Source organism: Anser brachyrhynchus, assembly GCF_964034855.1.
Source record: "Anser brachyrhynchus genome assembly, chromosome: 1".
Classification (NCBI taxonomy): Eukaryota; Metazoa; Chordata; class Aves; order Anseriformes; family Anatidae; genus Anser; species Anser brachyrhynchus.
The window spans coordinates 178,690,133-178,710,797 of NC_137694.1; the positions used below are offsets into that span (position 1 = coordinate 178,690,133).

The window sequence follows — 20,665 nt, forward strand, 5'->3', positions numbered from 1 at the left end:
TATTACAGCCTTGGCTGAAGGAATCATGAGACGGATGGTGGAGTCCAGTATCCCAAGAAGAAGGGGCAAGACAAATAACAGTATCACAACCCTGGGCATCAAGACAGCAGACTTGGGCCTCTTTAGGGGCCAATGACTTTGAAGAATTCCACAGGAAACTATGACGGAGAGAATAGAGGTCCAGGAGAGCTGGATCACATCATTCAAGCTCAATTACCTCCTCCAAATGACTGAACCCAACAAAAAGGGAGCAAAGATGGCGGGAGATCCTCGGAGGTGAATAAGAAACTCCAGACAAATGTCAAATATAGAAAGTAAGTATACTAAAGGAAGAAGCAGGAACGGATGACCAAGAAGGAATATAGAGACACTGCTAAGATTACAGGAATTAGAATTGGATTAGGACAGCCAAAACCTACCTGGAGCTGAATCTGAGGTGAGCTGCGAATGGCAAAATCAGAGGCTTTTACAGGCACGTTACCAGCAAAAGAAAGACTAGGGAATATGTGGACCAGCTGTTGAAGGTGACAGAGGGCCTGGTGATAAATGATGTGGAAAACACTCAAAAAAAAAAAAAAAAGTTACCCCTCTCTTCAAGAATGGCAACAAAGAAGACTAGGGAAACTACCAGCTGGTCAGCTTCACCTTAATCCCTGGAAAGGTGATGAAGCATATCTTCCTAAAAAGCATTTCAAAATATGTGCAGGACAAGAAGGTACTTGGGAGTAGTCAACACAGATTAACAAATGGCAAATCATGCCTAGCCAACCTGGCAGCTCTCAGTGACAAAATTACTATCTGAGTGGATAACGTAAGAACTGATGATATTGTTTATCTTGACTTTAGCAAAGCTTTTGACAATGTCTTCCATATAAACCTTACAGTAACACTGATGAAGAATGGACTAGAGAAGTGGACAGTCAGGTGGACTGAAAGGAAGGTGAACCACCAGGCTCAAAAGGATGTGATCAGCAGCAAAAAATCCAATCTAATCATTAGTGATGTAACCTAGGGGTCAATACTGTTTCATTTCTTCATTAATGACCTGGATGATGGGACCAACTGCACCCTCAGCAAATTTGCAGACAATACAAAGCTAGAAGGATTGTTTAATGTATCTGATGGTTGTAATGCCATTCAGAAGGATCTTGATGAGCTGCAGAAATTAGCAGAAATGAATTTCATGAAGTTCAACATTGTGCATTGCAGGCAGGTCAAGGGAGATGATCTCTGCCCTCTACTCAGCCCTGGTGAGACACATCTGGTGTTCTGGGTTCAGTTCTGGGCTCCCCAGTACAAGAGAGACATAGATATGATGGAACTAGTGCAGCAAAGGGCAGCAGATATGATTAAGGGACTAAAGAATCTGACACGTAAGGAGAGGCTGAAAGAGTTAGGACTATTCAGCCTGAGGAAAAGGAGACTGAAGTGGGACCTTATCCACGTATACGGATACCTGCTGAGTGGGAGAAAAGAAGATGGTGGAAGACTCTTCTCAGTGGTGCTTACTGGCAAGATGAAAATGAATAAGTACAAACTAAAGAACAGGAAATTCTACTTGCACATATGAAAATATATATATATATATATTTTTTTTTTTTTACTGTGAGGGTGGCTAAGACCAGAACAGCTTGCACAGAGATGTTATGGAATCTCCATCCTTGAAGATATACAAAAACCAACTGGATATGTCCTTGCTTGAGCAGGGAGGTGAGAGGATGGGGTGAGGCAGGGGGGTGAGGGAGACACACACAACTCCAGAGATCCCTGCTAACTTCAATCATTTCAACCGTCTTGTGATTTGTGACTCTGAAAAAATTTAGATGCTACAGTACAATCTGTGTGGGTTATGTTACATTTTACACACCATTTTGACCTTCTCCTTATTGTTTAATTCTGTTTTGAAAATAATACTCACATGAATCACTCTTCTACTTCATTTGAAGTAGAATATTCCATATCTTTTCACAGACATGCAAGATATCTTCTTATTAATTTTTTATTATTTAGATAGCTGCTTTATTTTATCATTGTTACCTAATTTGAAGGAAAGCTTATATGTTGATTTATTCTCTTTTGGTTTTAGTTCTGGTACTTTTTTGCATTTTGAATTTCTAATTCCTTGAAGGACTTAGGAGGCCATGGAAAATGAATTGCCAAATTATAACACGGTCCTTTTCTTATCAATGCAATTTTTTCTCATTTAACATTTTTTTTTAATTTTAATTTGATCCTTAGTCCTTAATTATGTATGTCACAGATATGTTACGTTGCCTATGTACAAGTACTGAAGGGGTGTAATTACCAAAACATGTGGAATTAAGTCATCAGAAAGGACAAAAATGTGGAACTAGGGGCACTAAATTAAAGAAAATGTAGGGTATTAGAAAGAAACATTCTCAAATGTATGATTTTTTAAATTGTATTGACTCAAAGAATTAAGTGGAAGCTGAATAACTTGAGTGATTTCAAATTATGCTATGTAATACAACATATCAAAAAATAGGGTTTGAGAAGGTGTCTAGACTATGTTAGATAATTTTTGTCAAACTATAAAATGGACATTAATGGAAATTTTTGCTACCATTTATGAACTATAGAATCATTAATGTTGGAAAAGACCTCCAAGATCATCTGGTCCAACCGTCCCCCTACCACCATTACCCACTAAACCATGCCCCTAAGCACCAAATCCAACCTTTTCTTAAATACCCTAGGGATGGTGGCTCCACAACCTCCCTGGGCAACCTGTTCCAATGCCTAACGACTCTTTCTGAGAATAAATTTCTACTAATTTCTAATCGGACTCTGCCTATAATGCCACAATTTTAAAATATAGTTGAGTTCTGCACATTTTGTTTATCAAAAGGTAGAGCCAGTGTTAGGAAACAATTTCCATCTCAACAATTTATAACTTCTACAAGTCTATAGACATATAAATTACAGGTTCACAGGACACTTCTGTTGTTTCGGAGGGCATTATGCTATGTCAGGATCAAAAGGATCTGCAATTTTTAAAGGCTTTATTTAAACTGTGAAATATTACTTTCCTTCCTATGTATTTGTCTGTATTTAATAATAGAGCTATAAATACTGGTCCAATTGTTAAGTAGTTGCAGAGATTACAGATACCTGTTAAATAAATAATAACTGAAGGTTTCCTTCTAAATGGTACTACGTGTTAACGGTAGTGATAGTGTAGAGATTATATAACTTTTTTTTGAAGTATTTTATATAAGTGCTATCTCTATGAAAAAAATATCATAACTTTTGGAATACTTTGAGAGATCCAGAAAACATATACTTTGATTTTAAATATTCAGAGAAAAAGTGAGTTCTTAAATTCATGCTGTTTTACATCCTGCAGATTCAGCTGTCTACACTGAAATGGCTCTATGACTCTTATGCACAGGCGTCTTTTACATGCAGTCATTTGGTTCAGATGTTAGCTGCATTGTAATGTTTCATTTGCCTTGGCAGAACTGTGACACATAACTAGGAAATTGTATTGTTTGCAGATGTTGTTCAAAGGATTCAGTGCCATTTTTTGAGGGGCCACATCTTTCCATCCTGTATGGAAATATGTATATCTGTAATTAAATCTGAAACATGCTTTGGGGCAATAGTGCCCCATTGGTCCTCTTTTTCTTTGTTTTGAATTTTGAATGGCTGTGAAAACACTGTTATTGTTACCTCCTCTAGCTTTTACAGGACAAGATATTTTATTTATTTATTTATTTATTTTTAATGGAGGAGAAAAAAAGCAGTGACTTGATACCAAATTTCAATTTAACAGAACAAGCTGTTGGCTAGTACTGATAACATCAGAGAAGGTTAATCGTAAAACATAGCACAGTAATCCACCTATAAAAGATTTTAAAACAATACCAAGGGAACATTCTCAATATTCACCCAAGCCTTTTTGTGATTTTTCTTTAGGTCAAAAAAGCCTACAACAATATTGAAGCAGTTAGTAGCAGGAAGTACAACACAACAAAGACATCTATAGCAAGAAAGGGAATGCCACAGCATATGGCTCATACATCACAGGACACTTTGGCAGTATGTTTGTACACCCTCTCATCTAGCCTAAGAACACTGTTACATGCTAATGCCACTCCTGCATTTTGATTCCCTATGACACAGCTCTTGACTGTGTTTGATTATCAGAAGTCCCACAAAAGTGTGGCTATTCTTTTATATATTTTTTGTTTGTAACAGAACACTGTTGATCTCAGACAGGTCAGACACCCTGTCAGGGTCCAATCTTGACGCATCAATGACAACATGTATCAGAGCAGTCAAAAGTTTACAGCATATAATAAAAATTGAACTGAAGTCAAGCATGCTATCCTCTTGTGGCCTGAGTGGGACTGTAGGCAACCAGTGATTTGTAGGCACCATTACTTCCCAGATGTTCACTGTATCTAGCCCTTGGCAGGGTGTCAAGGACAAAGAATAATCAGTCTTTAGATATCACTTTTGAAATGTTATGCCCTACGCTTCCTTCAGGTGACTCATTCTTTCCATGTTGTCAAGAACCACTGATGAAAGCTGACTACTTTCAAAGGCCTCTGACAAGTGAAGCATCCCTGCTACATGGAGAAAATGATATTGTGTAGTCAGTACTCACAGAACATACTATGAGTGATGGATGAGTTACTGCTTTGGCAACATTATGATCAACTTCTCTTCCAAACTCAGGACAGAGCCACAGAACAGCTAAAGTGATCTTGGGCCCAGGAGGAAAATGATCACACTGGGAAGAGACTTGAGGAGTTTTTAAACTGATTTCAAAGTTCCCATAAATCTAGGTGCTGTCTTACGGATGGCAACAATATCCTATCCTTACAGCAAATCTGTGCATTTAAAATAAGGAAGACACACTGCAGGAGCATGAAAATGATGTGAAGATCGATTGCACTAATGCAGGGCAGTGCTCACAGGGTAATAGCTATTAAGAAGGCATTTCTGGTTTAATATGTTTTTTAATTCTTTATATAAATAATATATACAGTGTGATAAAATATTACTAACAAATAGGGATTTAAGATGTTTCTTTTTTTTTTTTTTAATAACAATGGCTACCTTACTCTTTGCAGAAATTGAGTCAAAAATCTAATTATATTGTTCAGAATACATAAACCCAAATGCAAATTCAGAAGAAGCTAAATTTTCTGAAGTTGGAAGGTTTAAATTTCACACTTCTTCATTCTTTCCTTTTTTTTTTTTTTTCTTTTTTCCCCTTAATAATGTGTATTTGTTCTTCAACATTTCTAAGCTGAGAATGGCCTTCTAGCATATGGTATGTTTTTGCTATCCAGTGTGAAACTTATTCCGCTATTTATTTATTTATTAATTTGTTTCCTGATGGAACATAGCTTGTAAATGTCTCTCTTGATAATTCTATGTTATGCTCTTCCTGGTGTTCGGAACTAAAATATGAACAGAGTTAAGTATGATCAGATGTGAACAAGGGATGGAGATGCTTAAGGTGGGCTTTAGGGATCCTAAAATCCTGCACATAAACCCTCTATGGGTACCTCAATTTTCAAATAAATATTCTTTAGGAGCTTAAAAAATACATGCCCAATAGTGCTTACTTAAAAAGAAAGGGTTTAGGAGCATGCTGCTTGTTTGTGAGCAGCCACCTTGGGAGTCAATCCTACAGGCATCCTCAAGGTTTTGTCTAACACATAGTAGTATCATTGAATTTATTCAAAAACATGTACAGAGAAAACAATAGTACTGCTTATGTTAGCCTAATGGTCAGATAATTCAGCCCAGAAATATAGGGTTTAAAATATCTTTTGCCTCCAAGGGTTTGAACCACTTCTTACCAAGTTCACTAAGCTGTAGGCTTTCCCTTTGGAAAAGAGGATACTGTTCTGGCAGGAATGCAAGTCATGAGGCCAGAGAAAAAGCAGGCGAAAGGCAGCACTGTTCTGCTGCTCAGAGGTGAATGCATTCACCTGGAATGAGACAGAATAGAATTGCATGTGCTTTCCTGCTCTTTTTGCTATGTTCATTTAAAAATGAATACAAATTTGTTTTCAATATACAATGTGAGACATTCAGGCCAGAACATATAAGGAGTGATGTGGATAAAGTCATACACAACATTTGCTAATCCAACTGGACAGAGGACCTCAGGTCAAACCTCCTTTGCAGACACGCCCTTTGGCAGCTTGGACTGCTACCCTGGCAATCCAGTGACTGTTCCTAGGCATCACTGTGCCAGGATGCATGACAAAACATACAGTTCTGGATACTGCATATTTCTGAAGAACTGTGTTTACTTACTCCCCATTTGCAAAATGTTCTTTCCCCCACCCCCCACTATGCCTATGCTGTCTGTTTAGATTAATACTCAACTACATACTTCATATATACCTCCTAGCAACAGTGGCCTGAGGAGGTGGTGGGGTTTGATTCTTCTGTCATGCAAATAAGCAAAGACCTTTTATTTCCCTTTTTCTCTATATGCATATAATTTATAGATAGGTTTTCTTCTTTTCCAAAAGTCACATTTTTTTTCCACGTGCAGGGAGAACAACAAGCTGTGGGAAGTCCTGGAGAAAACAAAGATATCTGTGAATGCATCTGAGCATCCCTTAAACTAGGTGAGGTAACATCCAAGAAACAAACTGTTTTCTCCTGAAACACCTGATCAGTAAATAAACATATGTGAGCTGTTGTTGTTTTAATGTAGTTGCACAGTATATGTTTGCAAATGCAGGTCTAAACTATATGTCAACATTTGCCTTAATGTACTCCTGGAGGCTACCTACGCAGGAATAAGTCAAATAACTTCAAAACATCTATAAATATATGCACCTCCCATTACATTACACACAGTTATATGCACCGTAGTTGCCTGTTGCACCGAGCTTAATTTACATATCTTGCCTTTTGTAAGCTAAACATAATTTGGTACACTGTTTAAAGTTTATTATTCCAATATTTTTTGATGTTCTAAATTACTTTGTGTACCACCATTTAATTTAATATTAATATTTTAAAGAGTTGAGTAAGGGTCATGGTAGCCTTGTTTCTGAAAGACTTCTGTAACGAACTTCAATGATAGCTCAGTTTAACAGGAAGTTGGAGTTGCAGTTCATTACAGAAGAGTGATCTGCAGCTATATTGAATTACTGCCAGGAAATATTTACAGGCTACAGTCATAGACTTTACCCTTCAATCAATGGTAGTCTAAGGGAACACTTCCTGAAGTTTGTTAATGCGTTCTGCCAGCCTGACAAGTGGGTGTAAGATAATTCTGCCAACTTCAGTATCTTCCTGAGTGCTGCTTTGAGGCCAACAAAACATCGAAGTATTTTTTGTGAATAAACGACTCATCAAAACATATGAGAACAGAAGGTTTCAAACATATTAAAGCAACTGGCATAGTAATGTTAGAGTTAATAAGAAGCACAATGATACTTTATTCAAACCTCCTAGACCAAGGGTCATCTGCATAATAATATAACATCTCTTACAGCCTCCTTATAACTCTACAGAAATATGTATTAATAACTCTCCTTTTCCTGTATCTTGAAACAAAATGGGAATATTTCAATAAATGCAAATAAAATGGAGGGGAAAAAAGGTGGTTAATAGAATATGCTTTTACATTCTGTTCTAACTGTCGCTGCTGCCCTCCACATTTTTTTTTATCCTAACCTCTTTTTATCATTTCGCATGTCACCATTATTGACTCTGCTGAAGAATCCTACTTACAAAATAGGGGACCAGAGTTCTAGTGAAGTAGTACTGTTGTAAAAAAAGAACAAAAGTGCATACTTAGCTATTTCTTATTTTATTTACACATCATGGCTTTTTCTTAGACGTAAAGTGTCTTGGACTTCAGTGATTAAGTGTTTCCTGCATTATTCTCTGTATCTTGCAAATAAAAAAGAAAAATAAAATTATTTAATTAATTAATTAAAAAAACGAACAAACGAACAAACAAACTTTATGTGACTGTTTGTTTCTTTACCTGTGCTGGCTAGTAGGTGGAGCTCCAACAGTACAGAGTGGCAGAGGAGGATGTACAAGTGGTCAAAAGCTGCTGCTCACATCTGCCAGTAGTAAATTACTATTCCGCCAATCTCCAGTCACTACACTGACTGGACAAAAGAAAAACAATGAGCCACAGTTCTTTCCTGGAGATGTCCATGGAGTTATAGATGCTATGCAAGCTTCTTTATGGGTTGTCTGTATGAGACAAACTCCAGCTCATATTACCACAGGAAGTTTTAGGCAAAGGCAGGTTATGGTGAAGGTACAATGTGCACCATAACACAGAATCCATTGGTTCCATGCATCATTACAGACACCTGAGAGTAAGATGGCTGGGAAAGTTGAGTAAAATTTAGTATAAATGTTGCAGCAATACTTGCTCAGAGCCTCACAGAATATGTCACTATTCTTACTCTTACTGCAGCAAACAATTTGTTAAGTGGGAAATGTAGCAATGTACACTTGGGAAGTTTCTTACTATCCAGAGTAAGGCACCCTGATATTATAAGGTAAACCATTGGATTACTTAATCAATAATAAATCATATAGAAGATTTTTGCCTTTTAAAAATGGCACATTAAATCCTGCTAGATAACTAAAATACACATCACAGACGGTTAAGTATAGAAAAAAAATATGGGCATATTTCAACTAGGATTTATCTAAACACAGTAATTTAGAGATCCTTGGCAATGAAGAAGAAAAAAAAAAAAAAAAAAACAGCTTTAATAGCAAAGGCCTAAGACTAAGACGTTAGGAGAAATCATACTAGTTTAGGCAGAAAAAAAAATCACAAATTACTTTTAATATTTGCATACAGAATTCATTTTAAAAAATTAATCATTTCTTCTTCTTAATCCAATATATTAAAAAGCACTTCTTTAGTGTAAAAAATAAAGTCTTTATTGTTTCCTTCTATTTGGCATAACAATTTTTTTACCATAAGCATTAAATGAGACAAGCAATTGGACTATTTCAAGTACACATAGCATCACTGATCAACATATTGCCCCAAGCCAATACCCTGGGGTTTGAGCTAGCTTGTGCTTTCTGCTCTGAAAGCCCTGCTATCATGTCTGTTGTTACCTAGGCAAGTAAAACTACAGTTTAAGAACATAGTGGTTTTTTTTTGGTTTTGTTTTTTAATACAGTTACTTTTGAAGACCAGGCAGAAGACTGCTCCAATGCATTTCAATGTCAAATAGTGTCATTGGCACCATATTGACAACTCCTGGTCCTGGGAAAGCAGGCTCTTCATAAGATGGCAATCTAGATTTTGAGTAAAGAGAGTGGAGAATTGTAATTGCTCCTAAGGACCTGAAAAAGGGAAATTCTCTTTACATATATTACATATTCACCTCTCCCCTGAAAACACAGGGAACTGGTAGGATGTATTCAGTACTAGTACATTTTTGACTCTCACCATCTAGTCCTTTACATTTACCATAATAGTTTAATGATAATGAAAGATGCACAGCAAAAAAAGACTTAACTGGTTTGAGTCTGTTTCTAGGGAACATTTTACATTTTCTCTAAAATTAAATAAATGAATGTTCCAGGGGCAAGATCCTGACTCCTAATTTTGCCTGTGGCTTCCCTGCCATACCAGTTACCACATCAGTAGACAAGAAACAGGCACTACCTACCTGTCAGATACATCATTGGATCTGAAAAGATTTGTAGTCCTAACCAAATTAAACTTCTCTAGATTCTGTGGTGGGCTTGGGTTGAATTTAAGTGATTCTCCACCTAAATCTAGTTTAAGTGATTCTCCACCTAATTTGGATGTTAATGAGCTGTAGATGGAAGTGGGTGACTCTCAATTTGTACTGACTGCTACAGTTGAGCACAAAAGGAGATGCAGGCTATATAGGGAGTTGTATCATGATAGAAATCTATAGAGATGTGCAAGGCTACAAGGAGGCAAATGTGCTCGTTCTCTCCATGACCTATAAGGATTTGTAAACCAAGTCTTTTTTATTATTATTTTGTTTGTTTGTTTGTTTGGGGCCCATGCTTGGGGGATGGTGGGGGGTTATTAAGCCATTTCTCACCCTACTTTATTGAATTTGTAAATTCATTTCATATGTTAACAACACAGTGGCAAAACACTAAGAAATGTCTCTGAGAAAACTGTCTTTGTTAGAAATGTTGAAACAAAATATTTTCTCTGTTAGACAAGTTTTCCTTTATATTGTACTTCATGGAAGGAATGTAATCATGTTTATGTAATCATGAATCAGAACTGGTTGGGAAAAGGAACAAAATTATTTCATCTACTCATGTAGTCCCTGGAGACTATAAAAATAAGATCATACATACATAGTCAAATGACAGCATAGTCTTTCTTTTTTTGGACTCTTGTAGACTCTGAGGACAGTAATTCCTAGTTGCTTTGCTGTGACAGTGGTGAATAGGCAGTGGGTGGAGTTCCTACTCCTTCCCGGGGTCCTCTGGGTACTAGAGGGTTTGAACCTCACGAAATCAATCCTCAGTTATTTCACAGCAGTAAGTAAACACATTTTTCCCTTTTCTCTTTTAAGTATTTTATGGTGTTAATTCCTCAGTACCTAACAGTAATAACACTGAGCAGTTTCTCAGCACCACTGAGGATTTCATATTGTATGAGGCTCTCAGGAAAAAAAAAAAAAAGGAAAGGGAGAAAGAGAAGAGGGAAGGGAAGAGGAAGGGAGGAGAGATCAAAGGAAAAAAAAATGTTTATTGGAAGTGTTGCTGATATTTTCATATTTCTTGTATTTAGCCAGGATTAAAACCAAACACAATTTTAATTTTTGTCTTACATACTTACCACAGTGAGTATGTCTTGTTTCATTACCATCCTATTGTAAACCACATACCTGCATATTTTATTTGTTCATTTCCATGGAATGAAGGAAGAAAATGTCACAGAAGAGTATGAAATAACAAATTCGTTCCCATGTTCAAGCATTTCTTAAAGTACCTAGTTGTCTAGGTCATGGGTAATTCAGAGTTCAAATTCTCCTGCCCTTTATTGCGATTCTAAGGACTGCTAAGTACAAAAGGGTCAGATTTATAAAGGTAATTAAGGACTTTAAATTTTGTGTAGATGCTTGGTAGGGGTTTCTGAAAGTGACTTGCTAGCCTACTCTCATTGAAATTAATGTCATCAAAACCAATAAAAGTTAAGTGCAGTGACATTTCTGAGAGGAAAAAGAAAAGAAGATACCCAGATACCTGCATATTTAAGCACTGAAATACTTCACCTTTCTTAGACACATCTGAAAATCTTATAAAGAAGCCAGGTCATCTACATATTTTTGAAAATGTTAATATAGGTCAGCCTACCAGTGAGCAAATGGTGATTTGAGTGTGTAGTGGCCTTACTGGTACCATTTTCATGATCTCAGAGAACATTACCAAAAGCGTTATTTATTGTTTCAATAATTCTGAAAGTTAATCATAAGAGATTACAGAATATTTGGTAAATAGGGGGTCTCCCCTGGCAGGTGTTAATATCACTTATTCCTCAGAGAAAGAGCACTTTTTGAAAATTTCAGAGGCTTAAATTTAAATCACTGTACATATCTACCCTTCCAGTCTTCTTCTTGCCCAGTATTATCTACTTTCTATGCACTACTGTTCTCTCAATACCGTTTTCTGCCTGCACGTTCCAATAACACCAATAAAATATTGTCATTGCTTTTCAGTCCAGGTGTCTTATGCAAACATTGAAGCCATGGAAGTAAGGCTGCACCATGCAACGTACAGAATCTTTGGACTATCAGGGACTATCATACATTTCTTAATGTATGGTGCAGTAGAATGGTAAAGTTACTGCACTGTGAAAGCATAGCTAAAATCATGTGAAAAAATTAGTTCCAGAGGAACCTGTAAAGGCCTTCAGGATCTTAACTTTCCCTCGGAACTGTTCATCTGTTCATCAAACCTTGTCTGTAACAATGGATATTCACCCACTGGTATACAGATGAGCAGAAGAAACTGGAATTGCTGGCCACCTCTCAGTACCAAACTCTTTCGTCACCAACAGAGCTTTTCATTCACCATTTTCTGTTAGTCAGCAGTCTTGTTTTTGTTCCCAAGAATACAGTGTGCAGTTAGAAAATCATATGATAGAATCATAAACCTCCAGGATGAAAAGGCAGTTCATCTTGTGTGATGAAGGATTGTTCTCTCTCCACACAAGGGAACAATCCCTCATTTCACAAGTGTGCAGGAGAGTTCTATGTAATCTTGTCTGAAGCGATTCAAACATACTTCTTTCTGTTTAGAGCTTGAATTGAAAGAAGATGGGGAGAAGTATTTAGTATTTTTATTTTGTTCTTTGTGCTTAATTGGAGATGATTTAATAGGAGAGACTTTCATATACACAGTGAAAAATAAGAATCTCTAATCCCACCACCACCACCCTGCTGACACCTATTTATTTACCTGTTTTTATTTGTTTCTTTCTTTCCTTTTTTTTAAGATTTTGGGACTTATTTTGGTTACTCCAGTGCACAGCAAATACATGATTCTAATGTTAACAGAATCAAATATGTTTACATTATATTTTTTCTTGTGTATACTGGTAAAATCTATTGACATCTTTGGTCATCAAACAAAAAAATCACAATTGTTGCCAGTTGTCTCTGACAACTGTATTATACATCACCAAAGTCATCTTGCTCCATCTACCTTTTTCTTGCATTCTTTTGGCAATTTTCTACACTCATTTTGTCCTTTGGTGTCAGTGTATCTGACTCTGAACGGAGCTGCAGAAGCGACACAGGACTCACTTTAATTATTTGTACCCTGAGTTTAGTTTGACTTTCTATGCAAAATATAGGCCTTGATGATCTTCTTTTTTTTACTAAAGTTATGGAGATAGAAAGTTTGGAAATTTTTTTCCCCATTGCTTTCATCTCTGAGTAATGTCGGGGATGTATCATACTGATTTATGCATCAATATGCTGCATCATATTTATGTCCTTGGGTAGCTGCATCAACAATGGACATGAACAGTCAAACAGGAGGAACTAAGTGACAAAGCTAGCAAAATTTACAGTCTGATAGCAGTGATTGTATAGGAGCTGGTGGTACCTTTCATTCCAGCAGCATATCATTTCTGGAATTCACATGTACAGTACAATTAACCAACAACATCAAAAATTAGGAAGTTGTTAAAGATAAACACTCTGCAAGGCAACAGGCCTTAGAGTGAATAAAATTATTAGCATAGGAAACAACACAAAATCTTCACCAGATAAAACAAATACAAAATTCTGAACAGGAAAATATCTTTTTTATTATTGTAAACTTAGAGATGATCTATAAATCATCTCTAGTCTTTTGAATATGGCAATTAGAGCTTTGACCCCAAATTATCAACCCATTTGCTTCAAAGTATGACTTTTTTTTTTTTTTTACTTTTGTTGGCTGACTCCCTAATGTACACCAGAGTAACTAAAGTGAAAATCTCCAAACAGCATTCCAGTGTTCCTTCCCCATTATGCTAATATAGCTTTATTGCTGAATCTGCTAGTTGGTTGCTGTTATTTTTACTGTGGTTGCATGTCCTGTTTACTGCTCATGAAATCAAATGGCTCTGTCACTTCTGACTAAACAGGAATATCACCTACAATCATTTCTTCATGCTGAACTGCTTAGGAAAACATCATTTTAAAATGGCAGAGTCATGCAGGTGTTAATTTATTTTTTTCTGCTATATTTCCCTGCTCAGTCAGATTTTTCTATCCTGTTTTTACCTTCAAAAATAAATGATCTTTTACAAAATTAGAGAAACATTTGTCCTTCCACAAGTCTATTTCAATTAATTGCTATTCTTTCCTGACCAGTTGGAGAAAAGTTCAGTAGTCAGAATTTGAGCTCTTTTGTATATCATCATTATTCATTTGTGGGAATATATCATCATGCTTAAAGTACACAGTGTGTGGGGCTTAATTTTCTGAGAATAATTGGATAGAGTAGAACCAAACACTTTATCATTAACATTCACTACCAGAGCTCTGGGAAGATACACAGCAAAGAAAACAAAAACATGAGGGTGATAGACAAAGACAGAGTTGTGAAGGGAGGAAAGATTGTTTATTTTCTTTGGTTATTATATATCAGATGCTTTTTTCAGTGCAGCCTAATTCAAGCAAGTGGTCTTACTTTATACCTGAAAAGACTGTCACATAACCATCTATATTTATATTTGAAAAGGTTTTGTCATTTTTCAGCATATGACAATAATGACCTTTCACATATGTGTATATATATGTTTTGAGGACTGGCATGAGAAAATAAAATTTCTAAAGACAAACCAGTCTCAGCAACTAAGACTAGCTCCTCAGCTCATTTATGATAGCAGAACTCCATTGTCTTCTGTCCCGTATGCATTGAGAAGGGGAATTGTAAATATGAATGAGGGATTAGCTGTAGTGCCAAGATAGCTTGAAGGATAAGATAAAAAAGAAAAACAAAATCAGAAAAGGGAGATTCATTTGTGAAAAAGGACAGAAATCTAGGGTAAGAGAGACTCATGTTGTTCCCTCATTTTTAATAGCTTTTTCTGCAGCAGGGAATAATATGGCCAACACATAGACATGTTAGAGAATAATAGAGAAATATAACATTAAAATATCTGGAACTTTATGTATATAAATAGGAACACACATCCTACAGTGAAGTATCCAACTTGATTAGACATATGAAAGCTACCCATTAAATATTTAAATCATAGTAATATGTCCTGTACAGAGCTGTCGCACTGGCTGTCAAGAATTGAACCCTTAACTTGGTCCAGTGAAGTTGGAGGCTCCCGTGGACCTTTGCAGTAAGCCTGGATGGAAAGTTCTTGTATGGAATGTTTTGCCTTCAGAATCAGAACGTTTTGCCTTCTCTCTCTAATCAACTTCAGTCTGCAGCTTTCAGGGCGCACTGAGGGCCAGTTGCTCCTCCAGGAAAGTGAAATGAGAACAGTGGAGATAAGAAGGCAGGCAGAAACAGTGACCTGACCATAAGGAGCCAAGATGTCAAGTGGCAAGTCACAGAATCACAGAGTGGTTGAGGTTAGAAGGGACCTCTAGAGGTCATCTGGTCCAACTCCCCTGCTCAGGCAGAACCACCTAGGGCAGGTTGCCTAGGTCCATTTCCAGACAGCTTTTGAACATCTCCAAGGATGGAGACTCCACTAACTCCATGGGTAAACTGGGCCAGTGCTTTTAAGGTAAGAATTGCTCCAGTCAAGGCAAGGATCAGGGCCAGAAACAGTGGTCAGTGTGATCAAACAGCATGGCCACCACAACACCGTAATTCTGAGCTCGCCACAGAAAGCCATGCTGGTGGGTCTATATCTGGGTCTGGATCAAGGAGTTACAAGCCTGAGTGCAGACCTAGATGCAACTCAGCTGCAGGGTAGCACAGGTGGGATGCTGGTGTTATGGCCAGGGCTTAAAAGCAGCTCCATGGGACAGGGGATGCAAGACCTTATTTTTAGCTTTTTTTTTTTTTTTGTGACAGCTCTTATCAGCAACAAAGCTCACATTGGACTCAGCCAACTAAACTCTTTGACTCAGTCAACTAATCTGATAAAAGGTGGATGCAGTCCAGGCCCTGACAATACCCATAAAGCACTGCTTATTACCACCCGCTACTAATCTACGTAGTCTGTGAAGAAATTTATTAATCTTCTCATGGAGTTTGTGAATCACAGCTGTGGGTGCCATGGGTTTTGTGTATCCTGCCCTGACCACACATGTCCACAACCCAACTTGGAAGAAAGACCAAGAACAACTATCAACAAAGCGTATTTTACAATTAAGCAATTGGCTACTGCGTGGCCACACGACATGGCAGCACCACGCTAAGCTACTCTAAATAGGTTATTTGCAAGTGGAAATCAGCAGTTCTAGATGTTAAATTTTACAGCTGTAGAGGAGAGATCCATCACACATGGTCACAAACAACTGGTGTGTTATCACCACTGTTTTCATCAAGAAATCAAAAGACAGCATTGTGTGAGTCTCCATGAAGAAAATTAGCTCTATCCTAGCCAAAAATGTGACAGTCATGCAGTCTGCCTGCACAATTCAGCAAAATGTCAATGCTGTATCATTTTATGACCTGGACATGCACCACCTTCCTTGCAGTGCCTTTTTTTTTTTTTTCCCACTAAATATGAACACTCCCACATGAGCATGTTACAACATATCCTAATACGTAAACCTGCATACATGCTTAGGAATCCAGCTTTCCATATGGAGATAAGACACACAAAGCATCTGAAAGTTGTATCCTGACTCTGGAAGAAATTACTCCCATCCTCAGTTTCAGTCACTGGTTGTCCTACAGAGCTCAGCTCTGCCACGTTTCACTTGAAATATTTATATTATAATTAATAAAAAAAAATATTATCTTTGCATAGCTTGTGATGAACTAGAAACTAGAGGTTTTCTTTGGCTTCACAAGAGTTACTCTTGCGCGTAGCCACTGCTGGCACAAGGGACCACAGTTCCTTCAACTTGAATCGACTTTTGTCTGCTGCAAGTGTATCTCTGGAGTGTTTATCAACTTACAGGACCTATGTTACTGTGTTTTATGAAGAATAAAACCCTTTACTCCCAATACAAAGAAATAAACTACTACCTGATATCTGTATAGTTTCTCATGGTGGTTGACAGATGGTAAAAGCTCATATACTTCAAAATCTTTCCATACCAGTAAATTCTTTGTGTTGTCAAATACTGACAATTAAAAACAAACAAAAAAGAAAGGCTTTGAAAAAGAAAAGAAAATAGTACTATTATTTTTGTAGATGTTTTCATCTTGGAATGACTGAAAAACAAAAGACACCTGAAAAATCAGATAACAAAGTTTCTATTGCGCATGAGAGAAGAAGTGTTAATAACAAGGCTCAGAGTCTTGGTCATTTGGTCAAATGTCCAGGAGAAAAGTGAAAGGGCAGAACACTGCCAAGATAAAAGACTATACCTGAGGTCAGAAAATACTGTGTGTTTGGGTTGGCTTTTTTTTGAGCTACATTACAAAAACATGCAATGTTCCAGAGAGTGTATGAGTGGGTTGAGGTCTCCATTCGTTTTGTTTGTTTATTTGTTTCTTGCCTCCAGGCAGGGACTTGCTGTGACTCCTGAGATGTGCGTGTGCATTTTGAACCCGCACATACCTGTAAAATATACATTCAACAATGTGAAACCTTGCTGAATAAGACAAGGATACTGAATGAGACAATTTTACACTCTGAGGTGATTTGCTCATTATGACACATCCCAAGATCATTTCAACATTTTTTTCTTGCTTGCATCAAAACTCTGTATTCAAACACTTCGAACTTCTGACTCAGAATGATGAACAGAAACTCTTACATGTAGTTCTCATTGACTTAGGGTAAAGAGAAAGAGCAGAAGAAAAGTTACGCTAATTTGAATTAGATTGAGAAAAGCAAAACGGAACCAGTTTTCAAAGCTTTTCTGAGATTAAAAAAAAAAAAAAAAAAAAAAACAAACATAAAATTACACAATAATGAAAGCTGAGAAAGAGGAAAAAACTACCTAGCTAAAATGCCTTTTGCATAGTATTTGAGGCTTTTGTCTTTTTTCCTAAAGAAGCAAGATTTATTTTCTGTTATTTTTATGTGGAGAATCATATCTTTCTCTCCATTTTCTAACTTATTAGCTAATATTCAGCAAAATTCAACATAGGGTTTTAAGTCTCAAGGGTGATCTTTAGTTTTCTACAGTTCATATGAAAATAGGCAGTTGGAAAGAGGAATAAAGTCCTCTCATTGAGGCACAGGTTGTTAGACAAGCACAGTACTAATCAGATGTGAATGGCTTCAAATAGATGAAAGACAGCAAGAAGGCCCCAGATATTGGTAAAGCTTCAGGTGGAGACCTGAAGGTAGGTGCTTTCAAAACAAGGAGAAACAAAGAAACTGATCCCTAACTTGTGTGTTGGGACCTGGTCATTGTGCCAACCTCCTGCTTCCATTCCGTCTCTGGGCACTCAGCAAATCCCAACACTAACAAAATCATAAATCAAGAAATAGAAACCTTTGGCAGCATTAAGAATTTCAAATTCAGTTAGATTAGAAAGCTGTGCAATATTTTCCACTGTTGTGGAAAATACTACTCTACTCTGCTGTAGAGGAAGACTCACTTTGTTATACCTGGACATCTCAGCTAAGAACCTAACAATAAGGTGTAAAAACTTCTTTATGACAGTTCATGACACTCTTGCTTTTAATAAAATCTTTATTTTGAAGGATAATATTTACATGGGCATTAGCAGTTTTGTTTTGTTTTGTTTTTGTCTGGATTTTTATAATTGAATTACTGCCACATTGTCAGCTTTTCCAATTTTAATACAGCTCTCATAATTTTTGTTGCAACATCTATTAAACACAAGCAATTGCACAACAAAATTAACTCAGTTGTAATTTAAAATAATAAAGTAAGTGCTTAACTCTTGCAGCTTGGATAAAAGCTTGAAAATGGTACTTGAGATAAAAAAATAAAATTAAAAAGTATATGTGGATACACAGACAGAAACAAGAATAATTAAAATTGCATGAAATTGCTCTACAGGTACACAGTTATACCAATTACAATACACAGATGTCATTTAAAATCACATTATATGAACACAGTATCGTTATATTCTGGGGGCTGCCTGATGATTTAGTATTGACAATATTTTTTATCAATACAAACAGCATTTCCTTTGCTAAAATGCTCATCCAAAACTGCAGCTAGTTTTGACCGACCTCCTTTTATTGATTTGTGTCTAACAAGGATCCAGCCCTATATTTTAAAATGTTTACTTCTAACTTAAGGCACTCACAGTAATATAAATTGATTACTCATAACTATACAACCAATTGACTCATTCAGTAGATTATATTAATCCACTATTTGTAGCCTGCCAATGAAGTTCTTAAAGATCCTTCTCATAGTCCATTAATATTGACTCTCAGATTTAATGAGTTCATTACAATAACCATTACTGTATTATTAAAATGCAGAAGGAAATGCGAGTCTGTTTCATGCAAATAAAGAATGGTATAATTAATCAAATGATACTTTTATTATTAACATTATCATCATCATCCAGTATTTAATAGTCCTAGTTTATGCTTCAGGATAGCTTTTTGCTAGGCACAGCACAAGGCCAAGGAGTATATAAGCAAGATCAAATGAGACAGAAGAGTTTAAGAATACCCTGAGAACTTAAAAGTTAGTGAGATAGGCATTTGGTTCAGCCCATCACAATGTAACTAATCACAGAATCACAGAATGGTTTGGGTTGGAAGGGAACTTAAAGACCACATAGTTCCAACCCCCTCCCAGCCATGGGCAGGGACACTTTCCACTATACCAGGTTGCTCAAAGCCCCATCCAACCTGGCCTTGAACACTTCCAGACATGGGGCATTCACAATTTCTCTATGCAACCTGTTCCAGTGCCTCACCACCCTCTGAGTAAAGAATTTCTTCCTTATATATAATCTAAATCTACCCTGTTTTAGTTTAAAACCCTTATCCATTGACCCATCAATACTCTTCCTGACAAAGAATCCTGCTCCAGAGTTCCTTTGAAGTACTGGAAGGCTTCTCCCCAGAGCCTTCTCTTCTGCAGGCTGAACAACCCCAACTCTCTCAGCCTGTTTTCAAAGTAGACATGCTCCAGCCCTTTGATCATCCTTGTGGCGCTCCTCCAGACTCACTCCAACAGGTCCATGTCCTTCTTGTGCTGGATGCCCCAGGGCTCTAGGTGGGGTCTCATGAGAATGGAGCAGAGAGGGAGAATCACCTCCCTCAACCTGCTGGCCATGCTTCTTTTCATGCAGCTCAGGATACAGTTGGTTTTCTGGGCTGCAAGTGCACATTGCCAGCTCGTATTCAGTTTTTCGTCAACCATAACCCCAAGTCCTTCTCCTCAGGGCTGCTCCAAATTCATTCTCTGTACAGCCTGTATTTGTGCTTGGGATTGCCCTAACCCAGGTGCAGGACCTTGCACTTGGCCTTGTTGAACCTTGTTGAACTTTGCTTGTGACGTTTAGTCACAAACCTTATAATTTTTCTTTTTGGTCCCATTAGTTCTGCAGTGGTTGTTTTAAAAGAAAACTGCACTTTTCTCAGTTCCTTGAAAGAACAAAAAATTAAAATGTTTAAGTAGAAAGTTTAGTTCTGTATGTTCTGAAGTTCAAGTGGTGATTTTAGGCTCTGGCACCAAAACAAATCAGTATCCATGACACTTAGGAGTCATAGAACATCAAAATTATAAAGGGGAGGGATTTCAGATCTCTGCCCCCTCAGCTTTCCACCTTGGATATCTCTGTGAAACTGAAGCTGTATACATGCCTGTTTGCAAGGCTGGTTTGTGTCCTGTTCTCTCCCAGTACCTGAACAACTCATCCAGGTTTCTGGAGTCTACTGCAGCTATGTCCATATTCCAGCATTAAATATGTGTGAGAGATCTTCTCTGACTCTGAGGCTAACTGGCAAGGGATAGCCTGCAACCATATCAAATCATCCAGATCATAGTGACCGTGGTGAGAATAGGGAATGGTCCTACCTCTATTTGAAGTCATGAAATATTTGTAGAAATGTTTTGGGAGAATGTTATATGGCACAGACAAT

The 20,665-nt window shown here is 37.2% G+C and overlaps 1 long non-coding RNA gene across 1 annotated transcript; it reads right to left on the reverse strand.

The window, feature by feature from the left end:
* Positions 1-7,796: 7,796 nt before the first annotated feature.
* Positions 7,797-9,825, reverse strand: LOC308188596. The gene is made up of 3 exons (XR_013945626.1): positions 9,669-9,825; positions 8,000-8,129; positions 7,797-7,902 (listed from the first exon to the last, which is right to left on the reverse strand). It is a non-coding gene; the product is annotated as an uncharacterized lncRNA (long non-coding RNA).
* Between the last annotated feature and the right edge of the window lie 10,840 nt (positions 9,826-20,665).